Source organism: Topomyia yanbarensis, chromosome 1 (genome assembly GCF_030247195.1).
Source record: "Topomyia yanbarensis strain Yona2022 chromosome 1, ASM3024719v1, whole genome shotgun sequence".
In the NCBI taxonomy this organism is placed as follows: Eukaryota; Metazoa; Arthropoda; class Insecta; order Diptera; family Culicidae; genus Topomyia; species Topomyia yanbarensis.
In genome coordinates, this window is record NC_080670.1 from 204,692,174 (window position 1) to 204,712,703 (window position 20,530).

The 20,530-nt window shown below is 38.6% G+C and overlaps 1 protein-coding gene across 1 annotated transcript in view; it reads right to left on the bottom strand.

The window, feature by feature from the left end:
• The window catches only part of LOC131689005 (uncharacterized), a 261,847-nt gene that overhangs the window by 48,168 nt on the left and 193,149 nt on the right, over positions 1-20,530 (bottom strand). The window lies entirely within an intron of this gene.

Below are 20,530 nucleotides of genomic sequence, written 5' to 3' on the forward strand. Positions count from 1 at the left end.
TAACACCTACTACGTCCCGATAAGTAGTTTGGATGGGGTAGGATGCTATTTTTAAAGAATATAATCTTTAGCCTTCTGGGTATACATCATGGTGATTTGGTATCCTCTGTACAATTGAGCATTATTTTAACAATTTCAGTTTTGATCTAGTTGTATGTAACTGATCAAAATCCGTTATTATATAAATAACGAAGGTGTGAAAATACTAAACAATTTAACCGAAGTTACTACATTGAAGACACCAAAACTTCATCGTCAGGGCGCTGAAGGTTTTGTCGCACTGTGCCCCATGCAAACAATTTAGTACCGGGGTGTGGTAGATGTTAGCTCTACCGATTTTCCAATGACCCCTTTAAGAACGACTGGGACCTCGAGGTACACACTGAAGCCATTTTTTCGCCGCGTGAGCCCCGTTCAATACTAGTATCAAATTAATACCAATTTTATAACTAAATTCGATCAAAATTAGACCACCTTTACGTTATCCAAATCAATAACAAAATTGTTGAAATAATGAACTAAGATTCTAAGCTTTCAGGGTGCCTCGGCGTTCTGTCACGAGACAGAAAAAATTCTGAAGCCCTTCCTCAGCCCATCCCCAAAAAATGCTTATTAAATAAACACAGTAGTTGATTTTTTTCATACTTACTAATTACAAGGAAAAAGGTGTAGAATTCTTATTGAAAGCTTAATTAGAATTCGTTAGGAAATAGTTTCAATTATAGTTGATGCGCCTAACGCACGAAAGTCTTGCGAAAAGCGAAGGAGTCAGGTGTTTTGGAAAATGTCATATCACTGGAACGAGATTGAGAGGATCAGAACGCAATTCCGATAGTGTTGTGTACGGAACAGATGAAAGAAGAGGCGCTTTGGGATCGATTACCTCGGATTGACTCTGTCTGCTCTCTTTCTTTCCATTTCATAGCGTATGACACAGAAAAGAACGAGAGGCTATGCTTCGCTATGTGTTTGAAAGGTGTCGTTGAAACTAAAGGCCACGCTCACCCGATAAACTTGAAGATGTGTGCGGACATGATGCAACCAGTCGCAACGTTTTAGTCTCTTAGTCCAAAATTGCCTATTGATGTCTCACTGCTGTTTCATCGCATCGCATGCTCACTTCCATGAACATGAGTTGGCAATCACACAGTGCGGCCAACAATGTTGCCGATGATTGCAACATTACGTTCCTCGTGTTAGCATAGTACGAGAGCAAAAATCGGACACAAAAAATTAATAGATTAAAAAAATGACGAAATCACGACAGAGTGTCCTTTTGCTACTGTACACGTTACTTCATATCAGCTAATTAAATAATACAGGAGTCTTACATGTGGGTTCAATAAACTGGTATCTCAGTAAAGCCGATTTTTATCTACATTCATTCCCTTATTTGACAATCAGCTTGACGGAGCCGATCGTCCTTTAAGATAGTAGAAAAAGAAAATGAAAATTCATATGAGTGAGTGTCCATCAGATAAGATTGCACGCGACTTACCGCCGTTGTACACGGATGATTTTAATATTTTCGCCTCGAACAGCTCATGAGATAAAGAATGATAAATATTATTATTATTAAGTTCAATAATATTCAATGATTATATTCTGGTTGCCATCAATGATAAAACTACGCAAACTGTCTGATGTGAGGGAAAGATTTTTCTAGGTGCTGTGAACCCTGTTTAAAGTGCGCATTGCTTCTAAAAAATATCGTTCGCGCATTATTGTGCATTTTTCAATAATAATAGTACAAGTAATAACCTTGAAATGTGTTTGAATTAAAGCTGTTCACATTAATAAAGAAAGCATCAAGACCTCCCAAAAACGAAAAAAAATAGAAAGGGTCGCCGCGTACAAAAGCCTTCCGAGACGACGGGTTAGCCACTAGCCACTCGACAGTACGCGATTCGTTAGAAAAGCGAAAGAAAAATTTGATGAAAATCAAAAAAACGCGCATACTGGCACCGGATCGTTGACGGTTTAGTGAGCGAAACATCGACGAGCACGCTTTTGGGACACAACTCGATGTATGTGTAACCGAAACAGTACCAATGAAAGTGTGGAATATTTAAACCGTTGGATATTAAAATTTCGCAAAGAAGGGCTGTCCAGATTCCGCCCCTGGCGCAGATGACCTGCGCGCTGCGTTCTCTCACGATACCGCAAACGAAACTTCGTTTTGAATGGTGGGAGTTCTCACTTGCTTTCTTGGCATGCAACAGTACAGCAAATTGAAGTTATCAAAAAAATCTGTCTGACTCAGCGAAAAAAAAAGGTTGTTGAATTTATGCACCAAGTTTCTTGGGGAAAACAAGAAATTTAGTATAAAATTTTGTCACTAAATTTCAAAAGTTCAAATACAATCCCAAATATAGTCCCAAACTTAAAATTGAATTTCCAATTTAAGCCTTAAGTCTACTATGTAGTCTCAAATTTCGTCACTGATTTGGAAATAAATTAAGTCTATATTTAGTCTGTAATCCATTCTCAAATTTGGGACAAGAATAAGCTTAAATTTAGTCTCAAATTTAAAACAAAAATTTAATCTCAAATTTGGCACCAAATCGTTTAAATTCAGTCTGTAATTTAGGCCCAAATTTAGTCTCAAATTTAGTTTAAAATTTGGTCTCTAATTTCATCCCAAATTACACACCAAATTAAGCTTAAAGTTTGTTTTAAATCTAGGACCAAAATAAGTCGAAATTTAGTCTCGAATTTAGAACCAAATTTAGTCTCTAATTTAGTCTCAAATTTGGGACACACATGAGCCTAAATTTAGTCTCAAATTTTATCCCTGATTTGTACCAAAATAAGCCAAAATTTAGTCTCAAATTTAAGACCATAATAAGCCTAAATTTGGTCTTCAATTTCGTCACTGATTTGAAAACAAATTAAGCCCACATTTAGCCTCTAATCTAGTTTCAAAGTAAGAGCAAGCGTGAGCCAAAATTTAGTCTACAATTTAGGACAAAAATAAGTATGAATTATTTAATCTCAAATTCAGGACAAAAATGGACCCAAATTTGGTTTCAAATTTAGGACCAAATTAAGCTTAAATTTAGTTTCTAATTTAGACCAAAATGTAGTCTAAAAACCAGTTTAAATTTTGGAATTAAATTCGGCCTAAATTTAGTCTCAAATTTTATCCAAAATTTTGGACGAAATTAAGTTTGTCTCAAATTTAGGACCGAAATATGTCAAAATTTAGTTTCGAATTTAGGACAAAATTAAGCCTAAATTTAGTCTCAAATTTAGGAAAAAATGGATCTGAATTTAATATCAAATTTCTTCTCTGATTTGTGACCAAATAAGCCTAAATTTAGTCTCAAATTTAGCACAAAAATGAGCCTAAATTTAGTGCTAAATTAAGGACCAAATTTAGTCTAAATTTAGTATCAAATTTAGTCCCAAATTAAGCCTCAGTTTTAAATTTGGTCTCAAATTTTGGACCTAAATTTGGTCCCAAATTTAATCCCACATTTTGAACCAAAATTAGCTCAAAGTTTGTTTCAAATTCAGGATCAAAATAAGCCAAAATTTAGTCTCAAATTTAGAGCCAAATTAAGCGTAAATGTAATCTCTAATTTAGTCTCAAATTTAGGACACACAAATGAGCTTAAATTTAGTCTCGAATTTCGTCCCTAATTTGGGAACAAATTAAGCCCAAATATAGTGTCGAAATTACGACCGAAAAGCCTACATTTAGTCTCAAAATTGGTCTTAAATTTAGGATAAAAAAGAACCTAAATTTATTCTAAAATTTAGATAAAGAATAAGTCAAAATTAGGCTCAAATGCATGATAAAAACGAAACCAAATTTAGTCTCAAGTTTTATCCAAACTTTGGATTAAATTAAGCTCAAAATTTGTCTCGAATTTTGAACCACATTAAACCGAAATTTAGTCTCAAATTTAAGACCTAAATTTAGGCTCTAATTTAGTGTTAAATGCCAGACAAAAATTAAGGTAAATTCAGTCTCAAATTTCGTCACAGATTTAGTACCAAATAAAGCCAAACATTTAGTCTCAAATCTTGGATCAAAGGCTGCCTAAATTTAGTCTTAAATTGAGTCCTAAATTTGGGACAAATTAACTCTAAATTTGACATCTAAATTAATCTCAAATCCAGTACCAAAATTAACCAAACCTCAATTTAAAATTTCATCCAAAATTTAGGACCAAGTTAAGCTTGAAATTTGTCTAAAATTTAGGATCAAAATAAGTCTAGATTTGGTCTCAAATTTGGGACAAAAATGAGCCTAAATTTAGTCTCAAATTTCTTCGTCTCTGATTTGGGACCAAACTACGCCTCAATTAAGTCTCGAATTTACAACCAAAAAGCCTAAATCTAATCTCAAATTTAGAACAAAAATAGGCCAAACATTAATTCTCGAATTGAGGACAAAAATGAAGCAAAATTTGGTGTCAAATTTTACACCAAGCTTTGAAACAAATTTAGCTTAAAATTTGTCTCAAATTTAGGACAACAATAAATTAAAATTTAGTCCAATATTTGGGACTAAATTAGACTTAAATTTAGTCTAAAATGTCAGACAAAAATGAAGCCAAATTTAGTCTCAAATTTCGTCCCAGATTTTTGACCAAATAAAGCACAAAAAGATAGTCTCAAATTTTGGACCAAATGCAGCCTAAATTTAGTCCCAGATTGAGTTTTAAATATGGGAATTAAGCCTAAATTTGGGCTCTACTTTTATCTCAAATTTAGTTTCGGATATAAGCCAAAATGCGATTTCCAATTTTATCCCAAATTTAGCTCCAAATACGGCCCAAAATTGAGTCTCAATTTAAGGACCGAATTCAGCCTAAATTTGGGCTCAAATTGAGTCCCAAATTTGGGACCCAAACTTAGGCCTAAATCTAGCCTTTAAATTAGTGTCAAATGCCACACGAAAATGAAGGTAAATTTAGTCTCTAGTTCGGGTTTTTAGGCTGACTCGGTCTTTAGGCCGAATCGGTCTTTAGGTCGAATCGGTCTTTAGGCCGAATGGGTCTTTTGGCCGAATCGGTCTTTAGGTCTTTTGGCCGAATGGGTCTTTTAGTCGAATCGGTCTTTAGGTTGAATCGGTCTTAAGGCCGAATCGGTTGTCAGTCTGAATGAGTCATTAGCAGAATCGTTGAACCGTAATGGAAACCATTTCGTAACACGACGTATTGTAACACATGGTTAATGAGTTTAATGAGCACCTGGCAAATCTATTGAGTATTTTCCTTCTTCAAAACATGAGTAGTTTTAAGTTTGTTCCAAAATCAATCTTCTTGCTTTAAGTAACAATTTTAGTTCTGTAGCACGTTTCAAGTACTTTTGGAGATTCGAAAGAGTTGCCTATGCCTAGTTGATTGTCAATGCACAATACCGAAGGTAAGAAAATCTGTAATCCTACTTTAATTTCCATCTGAGATCTAATAAAATACCTTTATCCAGTAACGACAATTTCCGAGCATTTTCCCAGATTATGATGTTACAAAATTTACCGCCGATACCGGTTTTCGAACAAACCAAAAGCCCTCCATCCGACTCACATATAATTTCCTTCATCACTCACCGGCTGGCTTCCGGGAACACATCACCACCACCGTTGACTCCATCAGCCATACACGATTCATTTCCTTTCATGCGAATCACATATGACACGGCAAATCTACGGTAGGATGAAGAACTTTCCCATCACCAACAAACCAACAATGAATTGGAAGACTTTTTCCACGACACCTTCCCCCTTCCAGCTCCGATGGATGATACGTCACAGTCTCAAAGCGGCAAACTTTGTAAGCCACAAGCAAAGCAACCCGGAAATGAGATGCCATGGTAGTAAACTCTACTACCATCATCCCTTTCTCTCTCGCTCTCCCTCTCCTGCTCCCTCGTCGCCCGTCTGTCTGGATGCGCTGTTGTATTACTCACTCCCGTAGGGACACACAGTTGACATACCCCGATTGTCTGACGCGACTCGCCGGAGCTCATTCATCCGCCGCGCCGTATACATAGTTGATGAAAGAAGCGCCATTTGACAGGTTCTATTTTTACGATTTGTCAGATGTTCTTCTGTTTACTGTGCCTGGTAAGAATTCGCGCGAACTTGTGAAGCTTGACACAATGGTTCGAAAAAAGTGGGTCAGGTTACTGGTTTCTGTTGAAAATGGAACTTTAAAAGAGCGAAGGTCGATCAGCAGAGTGGGTTTCTAGTTCGTTTTTCACCCCACCGTCGAACTAAAAACCAAGAAACGGATATTTTGATTGGATGGTTTTTTGATTCTGATCTGTTTCGTTGGAAACTGTTGCGACCGTAATCGGATGAGAGAGGTTTGAGTATAAAAAAATGAATTTGAGGTTAGACGTGACAGATGGGTTCTTTCGTTTATTTCTGCTTTACCTGTTACTTATGCATTTGGCACTTTCAAGACAGTGATTTCCTATTCCTGTCAAACTGTCCGAGAAGTAAAATTTTCCCTTCAAAAAATTTAGACAGCTTTAAAATAATTAGCACAGATTCCGGAAAACTCATTATCTTTTACCTTCAACAAAAAAAAATGATGGCGAGCAAATTTACCGATGTAATCTCATCATCTTTGATTGCCGCCATCTTGAATGAGATTCGGTGAAAAAAAACACGCTTCTCCTTAATTAGCTTTACCTAACGCCTAACGCTTGTGGGTCGGAGGCGGGAGGAATATTTGTGGGGGTTGTTAACGAGCGGTGATCACAGAAATGTCACTCTGATACGCGACTAACGGTTTTCTCTTCCACCTACTTCTTCGCTAATTTCCCTTAAAAAACAGTGGAGAAAGCGTTCGTCATCCGAGTAGGCGGTGGCGCGGCGGTGGTGACGTTGGTCACACTAAAACAAACAATCATTAACACGGAAAGATGGAAGCTTAAATTTTTCCGTTTAATATGTTCCTGTTTTTTGCGCTGAATAACTTTCGATCGGAGTCGAGTTAAACCGTTAATTGTTGGCAACAAGATCGAGAGACAAATTCAAGGCACATTATGCCAATTACAGACATTGTTGCTATTTGTTTTTGAGACATGAATGTTGTAATAGAATCCATTTTAATAAGCGATGTGAAAGCGTAAAAAAAACCACAATTCTTTCGCGAAAATGTCGCTTTCTGTTTCAACATGCATCATGGCCGATTCTTTTTTTGTGGAAATCGAACCACTGCGACCAGTATTTAGATCTATCTACTACGACATATCACTTTTATGATAACATAGTCACATTTTCACTAGGATTAAAACATCATCCGCAAATCCAATAACTTCGTATCCCTTTTCACTTAATAATTCCAATAGTTTGTTCACAACTAATGACCACAATAAGGGTGACAGAACTCCGCCTTGAGGGCATCCCTTATTTGTTTTCATCTTCAGTGTCATGTTTCCAAGCGTGTTAGTTATTTCACGGTTCATAAGCATTAATTTGATTCAATTTATTGTGTTAATATCAAACCCAGGGTTTCTCATAGCATTCCGCATTGAACTATAGCTACGGTATAGCTAAAATAGGGACAAAAGCTAGCTTGACAAGAAATTAACAAACAATCGCTTAGTGGCGGTACGGAAAAGATGAAAGTCAAAGACGTGGAAGCTTTATTCTGGCAATAGGAAGGCGAATGAATGGATGGGATCTAAGGCTACCACGACGGATGTCGAAATCTTATAACTGGAGAAGATCAGGGCAGTCGATTCGTGATTGAAGAAGATCGGCGATGAAAGTTGCTTTGAAAACATCCCAACGAACAGATAGGAGATCTAGATCGATTATCCTGCAGCGATTTAGTCGGTCTCTCCATGGAAGTCGCCGAAGTGTGAATCGGACAAATTTACGCTGGACAGCTTCGATGCGTTGAATATCGTTTTGGTAATAAGGTGCCCAAACAACAGCTGCATATTCAAGCGTAGAACGAACCAAAGGACAATATAATGCTTTTAAGTAGTGTACATCAACGAATTCTCTTGGAAATGATGTATTCTATGTGTTCTTTAAAATTCAGTTTTGAATCTAGCAAAACTCCCAAGTTCTTCACAGACGATTTACGATGAAGAACACGCTGAGAAATATTGTAGTCGAATGTGATCATGAAATGTTTGCGGGTGAAGGAGATGACTGAGCATTTAGAAGCATTCAGTTGCATTCTGTTGACATGAGACCAATTTATGAATATATCGAACTGACACTGTAAGAATTCAGCATCGGTGGATGCTTTAATAAGGTGGAATAGTTTGAAGTCATCGGCAAATGATAATTTCATACATTTTATCGAGAGATTCAAGTCGTTAAGGTAGAGCAAGAAAATGAAAGGTCCAAGATGACTGCCCTGAGGAACCCCAGACCTGGCAGCCAATGGAGAGGTCGTGCAGTCTCCAATTTTTTTTCCCATTTGAATCAGACTCAGCTTCAATTTGGTTTGGTCGATTCTTAGGATACAGAATAATTACAAGGTTGGGTTGCATCATTCAAATATTTTTCTGTACAATCACTCTTATTCGTGTTTACGACGAATGCGAGATCAAATCAGCTGTAATCAGCTCAGCTTAACCCTTTCTACCATTTGGCAGTTTTCTAATGTTGAAAAATGCCACACCTGAATCAGTCTTACGATTGAATCATTTCAGCTGACTAAGCTTCTCCGGCTGCTTGATACTGTTTTCGCTGGCGCGAATGGTGAGATCCTATTTAGAGCCTTAATCCGCTCAACATACCCTGGGCGGTTCGTTTTTCACGTCCAGTGCCTACAGCTACCGCTGAATACTGTTGATGATGATCCCTAGTCGAGAGTACATCAGGTGCTCACTGTTTTTGCCGTTGTTGTTTTTATAACCCAACTGACCGGACACCGCTGTAGAAGGAAATAACTGCCGATAACGAATGGGATGAGATTTTTCTTTCAGCCAGGATCACGATTGGCTCTAAAAACGAGACTCCATTGGGTCTGTTTCGACCCGAGCTTGATGATATTTGCTGGAAGGGAATTGAACCCGAGAGGTGCCATAGTTTATGTCTCTTTTATGTTCCAACAGGCTTTTTCCTATTGACTTGTTGGGAAACGAAAAAAGAAACTGAATTAAATCGAATCGTAGCAGGCCACCTTTCCACGAAGTACTTGCGACTCCATTATCAGGCTATGATGCGATGGAGACGCTTGGTTACCCACCTCCTAAGTTTTCTTTCTCTCGTAAAAACAACTTTCATTCGAAGCAACAGTTTTCAATATTGCAAAAGATTTTTCTTTTACGCTAGATGACAAACACCAACCTACTTTAGAAAAAAAAACTTTTCTTCCCCTCGAATAATGCACTTTGCCCATTCCATTTGATTGTCATTGTCGTTTTTTTCGTCGTCGGTAAACGTCATCATCATCATCATCAGCGTTTATGTTGTTATGGTTGATTCCGCATTTTTTTCTTTAATTTTTCCGAGCCTTTCCGTCAACCGTGACTGTGCGACCACCACCAGCCAGCCAGCGCCGCCACGATGATGCGGGAAGTTTATTTGTGCAATGTGCCACGCCGCGCGGAAATGGGCGCACGAGTAACAAACTGAAGCGAAAAGTTCTCTCGCTGATGTGCGCACAGCAGTTGCAATCGGTGGAACCGAAGCGTAAGCAGGCTGGGGATTTTTTTTCTGTTCGCTGGAAGTTTTGACACTCTGAACGAACAAAAGTCGAAAACGGATCCGTTACGCGTGGTTTGTTGATTGGAAGGAGGAGGACGACGAGCAGGCAGGATATTAATCGCACAACTTAAAGTATCCAATAGAAGGAACCAGTAACAGCAGCAGCAGTAGGAATAATAGTGATTGAGAAAAGTTTTTCCAGCATCCTAAAGTTTCGGTTCCGATTTGTTTGAGAAATCATCGTCATCGGTTGGATTTGCTTTCCGGGTACAGTACGAGCGAGGAGTAACCGACAGGGTGCGTACTAGTAATGAGTTTTTCCCCTAAATTGCTTTCCGCCTGCACCTGCAAGTAACCGACGAAACCGTTCGATTGAATGTGTTTTTCCTGCTGCATGCTGAAGTGAGCTCCAAAATCAATTAAGGGGAAAGATTTTTGAGTCGGGACCTGGTGATTGAAGTTCGTTGACTGTTTTTGTCTTTGGATATGGAGTGAATCTGACTTTTACAACCGTTCCTGTACTATAATTTAATCCGCTTCGACTTCCCCAATGCTTCTTGGGTTATGTCGACACTGTTAAAATAGTCGTCGACGTAATGCTGATTAATTAAAGCATCGGCTGCTTCAGGCTACTAGGTGTTCCGATGTTCCATGAATTGTGCAGAGCTTGGCGAAGACAGACGATTCATACGTGACTATGTCCGTCACGTATACCTTAGGATCCTCTTCGGGATTGGATCTAAAATGAAGTCAAGCTCAGAATTTTCTTCCTTGACAATCTTCACCTGATGGAACATTTCCTTGAAGTCGTCCTCGAAAACAATTTTCCGCTCGCGAAACCCGATAATTACTGTCAATTGTGGTACGAGTAGATCTGGTTCCTTCAGCAGCTTGCTCCGACGCCGCAGCATCTCAGACGATATCGCACCCTTTTCTTTCGTTCGAGTACAACGTTTATCGGTAAGCGAACTACGGTATTCGGTAGCGGCTCGGTATTCTCCAACAGCTCATTTGTGACCAAGTGAGGATAACTCGTGTTTGTTTGTAATTCCTCAACGCTAGTTGAATATTCTCCGGGAATCACAAATTGTTCTTCTTCCAGAGCAAATCCATCTGGAACCATCCTCCGACGAGCTTCGTGGTCCGTGGTCCATAATTTCCATAACTCTTTTGTCATCTACGGATTCTTGAGCCGTTGCCACCACAGATTCCTCTAAGGTGTAGTGGCTTTTTAGTTACCCGTGGATTTCTTTGTAACTGACTTTGAAACTTAGTATCACTTTTCTCCGCACCTGAAAGCCAAAGTGTCGATTTCTTTCTACGAGCTGATACTATTCTCCGTGTCGTCAATTTCTGACTCAACTGAAAATCCTCTGTTTCACCACTTGTGGTCGTAGCGGTATACTTTGATTCTTAATGGGAACCGTTCGGCATTTGAGGAGCCCCTATTTTACCTGTAGCTTGCTTACGCGTTCTAGTTCGGTTAACGTGAAACAACGCCAACGCTACATCTAACTCCATGTGCTTTAGGCGCAGTGTCTGCTGAAACTTTCCGTCGAACGTTTGGTGAGCAGGACAGCATCCGATCTAATATTATTCCCAGGATCTCAATACCATCGTAGTCAATAAAATGATTCCTATTGTTCTAATCGATCTCCGGCGATCTGACGTGTCTCGTTAACCAGTTACTTTCTTGTTATGCATTTTCAAGCTCCTCAGCGCTTCTCGACAACCTTCAACTGCAGTAACGTCATTATTCCACCACGGTTCTGTTTTTCGCAAATTTTCACTAACTACTGAAAGAGTTAAAACAGACAGTTTCCTTCGTAGAATCGTGTCGTTATTTAATCGTAATTTGATAGCTGTATTTTCACTTTTCGATTTTTGTATTCTAAAACAATTCAGTAGACAGGAGCCGCTCCTACCATTTCTGTATTTTAAACAGAGCACTTCTTAGCTTGTGAGGAAATAGTAACGGTAACGGCGAGAACGGATCCCTGGCATACCCTTATTTTTCTCCTCGGATAACCGTTCCTTTGCCCAAACTCTAAAACTCCTTTTCGGCTGGGATTAGTCCAGATAACATCTCTCCTTCTACGCAGCTTCACTAATCTGTGTCGTCTTGTGTCATATGCTTTCGTATTGTCCAAAACAACTCAAGCTTGTCGTATTGTGATGACCAATTCACCTAGATTATCCACAGTTGTTCTTACTTTTCGAAAACCGTAACGACGCACGTGAAGAACTCGAATACAAACAACTATCCAGCAGGATTGGCCAGTAGTTTTCTGGGTTCATCTTTTTGCCTTTACCTTTCTAAATCGGTACCACGATAGGTCGAGTCCAGTCATTTGGGTATGAAGATGCGAGCCATAGTCTGTTATAGGCACGATTTTGCAGTCATGAGGGAGCATGGAAATCATTTTGAAGTGGACAATATTGAGACCTCGCGTCGAACCGTGGGTTCCTTTAAATTCCTGTGCAGGAATCCAGCAGAAGGAAACGTTTGCGTTACGGTACAATTCCAAAGACCGTATCCAAGAGTGCTTCTTTGGTCCATTTCAAGAGCAGTGCGAACGTAATTAGCGAATATTACTGTGTGCTTAAATCGAGTTCGAATTGTTTACGGTGCTTCGGGGAAGCTCGTCAGTCACTTGCTGGCAACCCCTGTAACCACGGCATCAAAAGGTAAAATCTTATATTTGACACAGGCAGATAGAATCAGAGAATTAAGAAGTAATCCTACAGCATTCCGCGTGATGTCGTAGAGTAAATGGGCATTAGGATCTGTGCCATTCTTCGATCTAATATTATTCCCACGGTCTTTGGCTACTTGCGTCGCAAATGTGGGTGATGCAACATTTCTCAATAGCTATCCCGAATTCGACCTGCTTGGCGACGTGATAAACGGTACTTTGCATTCTGATTTGTATCCGGGCTGGCGTGGCTCCTGTTGTTGCCAGAAATACTATGTTGTATGCGTATATAAAAATATTTTGCTTCCATTAGTAATGTTTGTAAACAGAGAATTTATCGATATCAGAAAGACAAAGCCAGCTCCTTGAGAAGCTCCATTGCTTCTTACTAAACCATGGACAGGATACTACAGGAAGGGTTTTGCACCATGGTCCCTTGGAATCTTTAGCTTCAGTTACATGTCGTTGATAAGCTCTCAAAATGGCAACCAATCTTGTCTGATATTCTGACGGGGTCGTCAGTCGCGGCTCGCGCCGATCGCTATTGACTACTTAGTGGTTCTACGGTTAGTGAAATCACCCGGCGCCATAGCCCCTGTGCAGAAGTTGAATTGTTGGTATCATCTATGAATTGTTCTCAGCTTCGGTTTTTAGCTTGTCAAATTAGTTTGTGATGGTTATTTTAGACTATTTGGAATGTGTTCGGGAGTTCTAAATTGTTTAGAGTGGTTTGCTAGTATCATCCTGTTTTCTCAGCGCTTTCCGGCGTTCCTTAATAGCTGTACGAGTGTTGGAGTTCCGCCAGTGAACTGCAACTATTCTTGCATGGAATATTGTTCCTGTCCGCTAACCTTGTAATACGTTGCCACCAAGTATTTCTTCGCTGTTTCACTTCTTCTTGAAGTTGACGGAGAACCTGTGGTTCGGCGTTTCAACTGCCATCATTGTTGACGCTCGGATTGCTTTCCAATTTTTATCCACACTCAAAACCCATCTGGTGCTGCTAGTTCTCAATCCACTTCTTCTTGTTGTTCAAATTTTTAGCAATTCTAGATTACTTTTCATCTATTTTTCTAATTCGGGGTGTTGATCTTTGGGCAAATATTACCGTTCATTTCATTTGTTTTGCTATCCTCTAAGTATCCGCGTACGTACGTTTAGGTATTTTAAATAAGTCTTCTCTTATTGTAGGTGATCCTTTATAGTTTGTTGCATCCGATATTTCGATGATTCGATGAAGTGGTGTACTAAGCTGCTCTTGTGATCGTGTTCTTTCTTCTTCCGTTTCAATTCTTTGATGCTATCGTAATTGTAATATTTTTGATTGGCTTCTGAAGTAAAACACGTTACCGTTATCGGTTAGTATTCGAATTACTGTTTTACTTACCGATATGTTGTTACTTACACAGGTGGGAATAGCCTATAACAGGGTGACCTGACCAACTTCTTGTTCCTCGATTTATTTACTCTGATTGTGTATGTCAGTCTTATCACTTGTTGTTGTCACTGCTTCTGACTTTTTTGAGATATTCTGCAATTTTGCGATTCGAAATTCTTGCTGCAGCTGCCATTGACATTGTTCCATTATTATGTCATCACCATCTTCGACTGTGTTTCTCAATAATTCCATTTCCTTTCGTAGTTTCATCGCCCTATTATGATGTTCTTGTGATCCAACCGCTGTACGTGGATAGCGATGCTATCTCCTGATATCTTCTTCACCTTCACCGTCTCGTTGACATAGTACATAATTTCCATTGTATCCTCATTGAAATGCACTGATATTGCATCATCGGTTTAAGGGCTCCAAGACAGCATCACTCAGCTCTTCTCCAATAAAATTCTAGCGAGTAGCTCAAACAAAAAGAAAAATAAATTAATAGAAAATAAAAATTAGAATACTGATCGAAAGCAAAAAATAATTCAATCTGTCAGTCATCAAGATATCCCTTCATTTCCATCCGCCACCGAAGGCATGACCCAGTAACACCAGAAGCTGAGAGCTCAACTTCACGAATCTGCAAGCATGTCATCAATTGTAGATTAAAGCTCACCGTCACAAACCTACGAAAATTATCCTTAAAACTCATGCGACTGAATCACAATCTACCCTAGTAAATGTTCCTGGAAAAAAGCCGGAATCCACATCGATAAACAGGAAAAACCAACCCTCAAAAACACAAGAGCAAATATTTCTCTTTACACGTAAACGGCGAAAAATTCGCCGCCGCTTCATCCCGTGGGGAACTCATTTAAATCTGATTACCAGATGAATCGCGTAAGTATATTTTCTGTTCCCACCACAATCGTGGAAATGATTTAATTTTTCTTTTCAACTCAAATTAAACTTTTTGTTCCACTTCAGAAGCCCAAAAATAAAAGAAATCCCAACCACCAGCAACGAACAAATTTGATTGATTGGGATAATGTAGGTGGCGTGCGATTGCAAATAACCAACCAACCAACCTACCCGCCACACCGCAGTCTGGGATCGGTCAGATTAGACAAAGTTTTTTGCCGCTCCATTCAGCACGCAGCACGTCTCACGTAGCAGGCTTTGCGCCAGTCTGTCAATCAAAGTTGTCGAAGGTTGAAATTTCACTAATCCGAGACGAGCTGGGGGTGGATTTTCGTAAAACAATCTCAACACCGGAGTGCGGCGGAGTTTGCACCGCTTTGCATCGTCAGGCTTTTAACAGGTTGTTTACGGTACACCCGACCACCCACGCACGCACAAGCACAATCCACGTCCGCCAACTCAAACACCGCATTCAACAACATTCCACCCGGGCTTAATTACATATCGTCGTCGTCGTGTTTTTGCTTTCATTATATCATCCTGATTCACCGTGTGAGTAGTGTTTTTGTTGCTCGAGGAGGGAGCGGGTCGAGGGTGTCCTTTCAATCGGTCTTTTGCACGCAGGGGTGGGGTAATTGAATGGTTTTTCCCGGAGAAACCCTCCCCCATCGGTGAATAATGAAGGCAGCAATTTGCGGTCAAAGCGATACGATAATTTGTAACGGATTTTCATTTTGTCTAGCGGGGGAGTTGGTACTGATAAAGTATTTAATTTCACAGAGTATGTGGGAAATTTCAAATGAACCTTATCACAATGAGGGATTCAATTTCACACGTCCAAGCCTACTACGCTAAAATTATCTCCTACTTCCCATTCAACTTTGTTATCGTGACGTCGCTAACTTCCCCAGCAAATATTGAATCCAGTCGACGCCGGAAGGTAGGCCGAGCGACGACTTCTGAGAAAATCCTCCAGATTGTGGTCCGATTGCGTCCCCTCCCGATTATCGAAGGACTGGTTCTCACAATAATTATTATTATTCTGTTCACGTTTGGTGCCAAACCAACCCACAGGCGGCGCACACGGTTGTAAATTATTAATGAACGGTTTGTTTATTTCTCACTCCTCGGGGCTTCGAGTGTTTGATCCAGCTGGTGATTGGGGATACTAGTTTTTCGTTTGATTCTCTTATCAGAATGTACATGTTGAAGGCAGTCTGACGATTCAAGTTGACTTGGACGAATAAAAAAACGGCATCATTATCGCTTTCCAGTGTCCATCTGTGTGTGCGAGTTTGTGTTGAAATTACAGCCTACTTGTTGAACGTGTCATAATTATCATTTTCGTTTTTCACGTTGGCAGTGTTGCCATCAATCGATATCCAGTTGATTTATGAAATTTGAAGATTTCAGCTTATTTTAAGTCAAATAAGATAACTTAGTTCAGTCAATTTCCCATCGACGCTCGATTGAACAAACTCCCAAGCATTGTTGGCAAACAATTACAATTCGACGAAAAAATCAATAAGCGTAACGAATCAGTTCGTAGAAATAAATTATTCTGAAACAAACTTTGCCTTCCACCACCGTCGCGTCGCGTGGTTTGCATGACAATAAAATTCAACCGGATTATTATTTCGATCCTTGTGGCGGTTTGCGGTGGTGGCGGTAATCTTCCACCCCGATACCTACCACCACCCTTCTGTCTCGCTCTCTTCTGGGGATCATGTTGTTGCTGAAAAGGAATTGCGGTTTCTTCCGTTTCGGAATGTCGTCGTCGTCGACTTCGTTGTTGCTCGCGATTCAATCGCTTGGCTTGGTTCACGCTGGAGTCAGTGGGTGCCTTCGGAATGTGTTTGGCTGCAGAGTTCAATGGTAAACGTCTCCCCTATTCCGTTGAATTTTATTTTCAGGATTCAAATGAATACGTTGTTTAACGTTGGAAAAGGATTTCTCGCTATCTTAAAGCTAGACAATCAGCGGTCGTGGAACGCTGAACTTTGCTTCAATATTTGACTGTTTCATTTTGGACTAACAAATCGTCAAAAGCGCAAGGTAGTAACGTCGAACCGTTGCTATTTTCGCTAGCGGAGTAAATTTTCTTTTCCTATCTGTTTGCAATTTTTCTTTTTTTAATTTTTTTCAGCTTTTCGAGTTTATTATCCTTTATTTCATCTGCGTCTTTTTGATCAGCTTTACTAAGGAGACAATCGAGTAGAACCACTTTTGCGCGTGATGGGACAAAACTAACTAAAATTGTTATGGAATTTGTGTATCGACTTCGTTTCACTATAATTCGACGCTGAGGTAGTTTTAGATTTTAATTAACATTTTCGTGGAAATTTCACCGCTTCAACAATTTGTGTTTTACTTGTCTTCGCATCTGTAATTGATACTTTTATTTTCGGGCCTATTTAGATTTCATACGCTGTGGTTTTGGTTTGGCAACTCTGTTTAGAGTTGTGCAGGTTCAGAAATGCGTGGTGTCGTTAGTTTAAGCTCTCTACTCTCTACTCATATCATTGATAAAAAACGAGAATAACAAACGGTCTAGAATACTTCCCTGTTGTGTTTCCGATTTGTTGCTGAACCTGCCAGAGATAGTTTAACGGCCATCCTACGGTTACACAAATATGAGCTCAACCAACGGACTTCAGCTGCCAGGTAGATTTTCGTTTCTGTGTCCTCACTATTTCCAACTGTGTTTCTCAATAATTTTATTTCATTTCGTAGTTCCATGGCCTCATTACTGTGTTCTTGTGATCCAACAGCTGTACGTGGATAGCGATGCTATCTCCTGATATCTTCTTCACCTTCATTGTCCCGTTGACATAGTACATAATTTCAATTGTATCCTCACTGAAATACAGTGATATTGCATCATCGGTTTGAGGGTTCCAATACAGCGTCGCGTGTCCTAGAACATCGTTCTGTAAAATTCTTGTGAGTAGCTCGAACAGAAAGAAAAATAATAAAAACAAAGATAAAAATTAGAATACAGGTTGACAGCAAAAATAATGCAATCTGTCAGTCGTCAAGCTTTCATCCAACACCGAAGGCATAACATAACTTGTGTGATACATTTTTGTGTAAATTTCACCACTTCGTATTTCTTTGTATCTTTTTTTATTTCGAATATAGAGGTTTTAACCTTAGGGTCATTCGCCTCCTCGGGTTAGAAAAATCTCTTATGAAAAATTTCTAAACCTATGTTGCGGGGTCGGGACTTGAACCCAGGTGCGCTGCGTACAAGACAATCGATTCACCAACTACGCTACGCCCACCCCTCTCTTTGTATCTGTCATCGTTACTTTTATTATCTTTTCTATTGGATTCTTTCTTTATTATTTTGGATATTTTTTCCTGTTTAGAATCGAGCAAGTAGTTGGCCTGATTATGGCAAAAGATATTCTATTGAAACCCCAGGAAATTCAGAAATGAGCCGGTTTTGTCTGTTTAAGCTCTTTACTCACGTCATTGATAAAAAACGAGAATAGCAAAAGGTCTATAATACTTCCCTGTTGTACTTCCGTTTTGTTGCTGAAGCAGTTTAATGGCCATCCTATGGTCACAAAATTCCGAGACTAAAAAACGGACTACAATTGCAGAAACCTCTAACTTTTTCAATTTGGTAATAAAAAATCCCTGATCAACTCAATCACATGTAGCTTTCAGGTCAGTGTGCAGGGTGTCTCTTTGGAGGAGTTGGTTCAAATAGACACAGTAGAAAAATACTACTGTACTAAATTTAGTGAACATTTGTACCAAACTTTGCACCATAATTTTTTAATTGTGCTAATGTTAATGAAATGTACTATTGTATATTTGTGCTAAAATTTGTACTGAATATATTTTATATTGACATTAAAATTGCACTGTGTACCACAGTTTGTGAAATTTGCTCTAAAAGTGGCAAAATGCAAATTTTATACTAGAATTAGTCAAATTATGGTACCTAAATAGATCTTAAAATTTATACAGACACAGTAGATTTGGTACTAAAATTTGCGAGTGAAAATGTACTAGATTTAGTAAACAGATGATCAAAAATTTGATAAATTTTCATAGATTTGTACTAATGTTCTACAAGGTTGTACTAAGATTGATATTTGTACTAATGAGCTAAATAATTTGGTTGACATTTGTACTAAAACTTATATCAGATTTCTAATCAAACTTTTAACTTAAAAAATCATACCGCAGAACAAAAATACATACGAGTCGATTATTTTCGTCAAAATAATGCAAGCAAAAATCTTCGAAGAAATTTAAGGTTGAACAGAGATTGGGCAAAAATCGAAAACGAAAAAAGCAGTTTTTTTCCACACCGTGTGTTAGACCTTCACAAAAATTAATCTACATAAAATGATTGATTTTTATGAAGATCTAACAAACGGTGTAGAAAAAACTGCTTTTTTCGTTTTCGATTTTTGCCCATTCTCTGCGTAACCTTAAATTTTTGTTAAAAATCTAACATATAATAACCCTTATATTCAATATATTTTAAAATTGGTTTTATGATTTGTTCTAAAATTAGTGCTAAGTTTGTTCTAAAACTGTGTACTAAAATTTGATAAAAAAAAAATCCAAGATGCAGTTTTCCCTGAGGAATTTGGTAAAAACCATTTGTGCATGAGCCCTAACGTCACGGTCCGACGGCTGTCATGTGCTGAAGGGCGGGACGTTATTCTAAGATATTTTGTGCCAAATTTGTGAAATTTGCGCTAGAAATTGTTGAGAAATTTGAACTAACTTCTGAAACATTTGTACTAAAGTTTTTAATATTCGTAAATCTGGTTCCAAAAATAAAAACATTGGCACTGTTTGAAATTGGAATTAGGAGCATTTAAAATTGTACTAAAATTAACAAACTTTATTTGTCTACAGAAATGTACTAAATTTGAGATATTAATACTTGAGTTCGGTATGATAGTACTAAAAATTATAACGCACGAAAAATTGTAAAATTTGAGGTAATTTGAAGCTTGTAAAATTAATACAAAATCCGTACTAAAATTAATGGAATGATCTTATATTGGTGCAAAAATTTGTTCAATATGTACCAAAACTCGGACAAATGTTGCCCAAAACAGTCGAACGTTTTGTACTAAAACTAGTAAGTGAAAATGAAACGGCTTTTGACAACTGTGTACTAAAATATTAAAAGGTTGTACTAACGTTTGTACTGCAGTTGATACTAGGTGCCACAAAGCTGTACTAAAAATTGTGAAATCTGTTATAAATTTGTAATTTTATTAAATACAACTAGTACAAGCTTTGGATTGTACACTAGTACTAAAATTACTACACTAACACCAGTAGACTTCTACTTTTACATTTCTTTAATTAACTAGCCTGTTTATAATGACCACCGTCCACCGATAATCGACATAAACTCCACTGCGAACAGCTGTGGAACAGTGTTTGCAAAGACGGCCCCTTAGCAAAAGTCAATCCATGGCGACGCGCCAGTCGGCCACGCCAGCGTGCTTGTTTGGGCAGGTACAGAGTATGAACAAACACAGGGCATAAAAAGGCACATAAGCCCTCTCGTTATCCTCGTTGCATCACTATCGGGACGAAACCATCTTAGGGCAGTTGGTTGTTCGATGTCCGAAATTTGCTTGATGATGATTGCAATATCGTCGAACCGATCAACCCAATGGGAGTGTCAAAAATTGGTACCAAAACTTGTAATTTTTTTTACCAAATTCGAAAAGCTTGTGCTAAAAATTTATAAGTTTTGTACTAAAATTTGTTTGTTTAAAGGTACTAAATTTATTTAACCCTCGAAAAGGCAACGGATCTCAGGGGCCCGGCTAGCTACAGTTCTCTAGTTTCAATGAACTTGTAATTTGAAAAAAAAAAAATGATCAAGCGTTTTCGGGCTTTGGATTC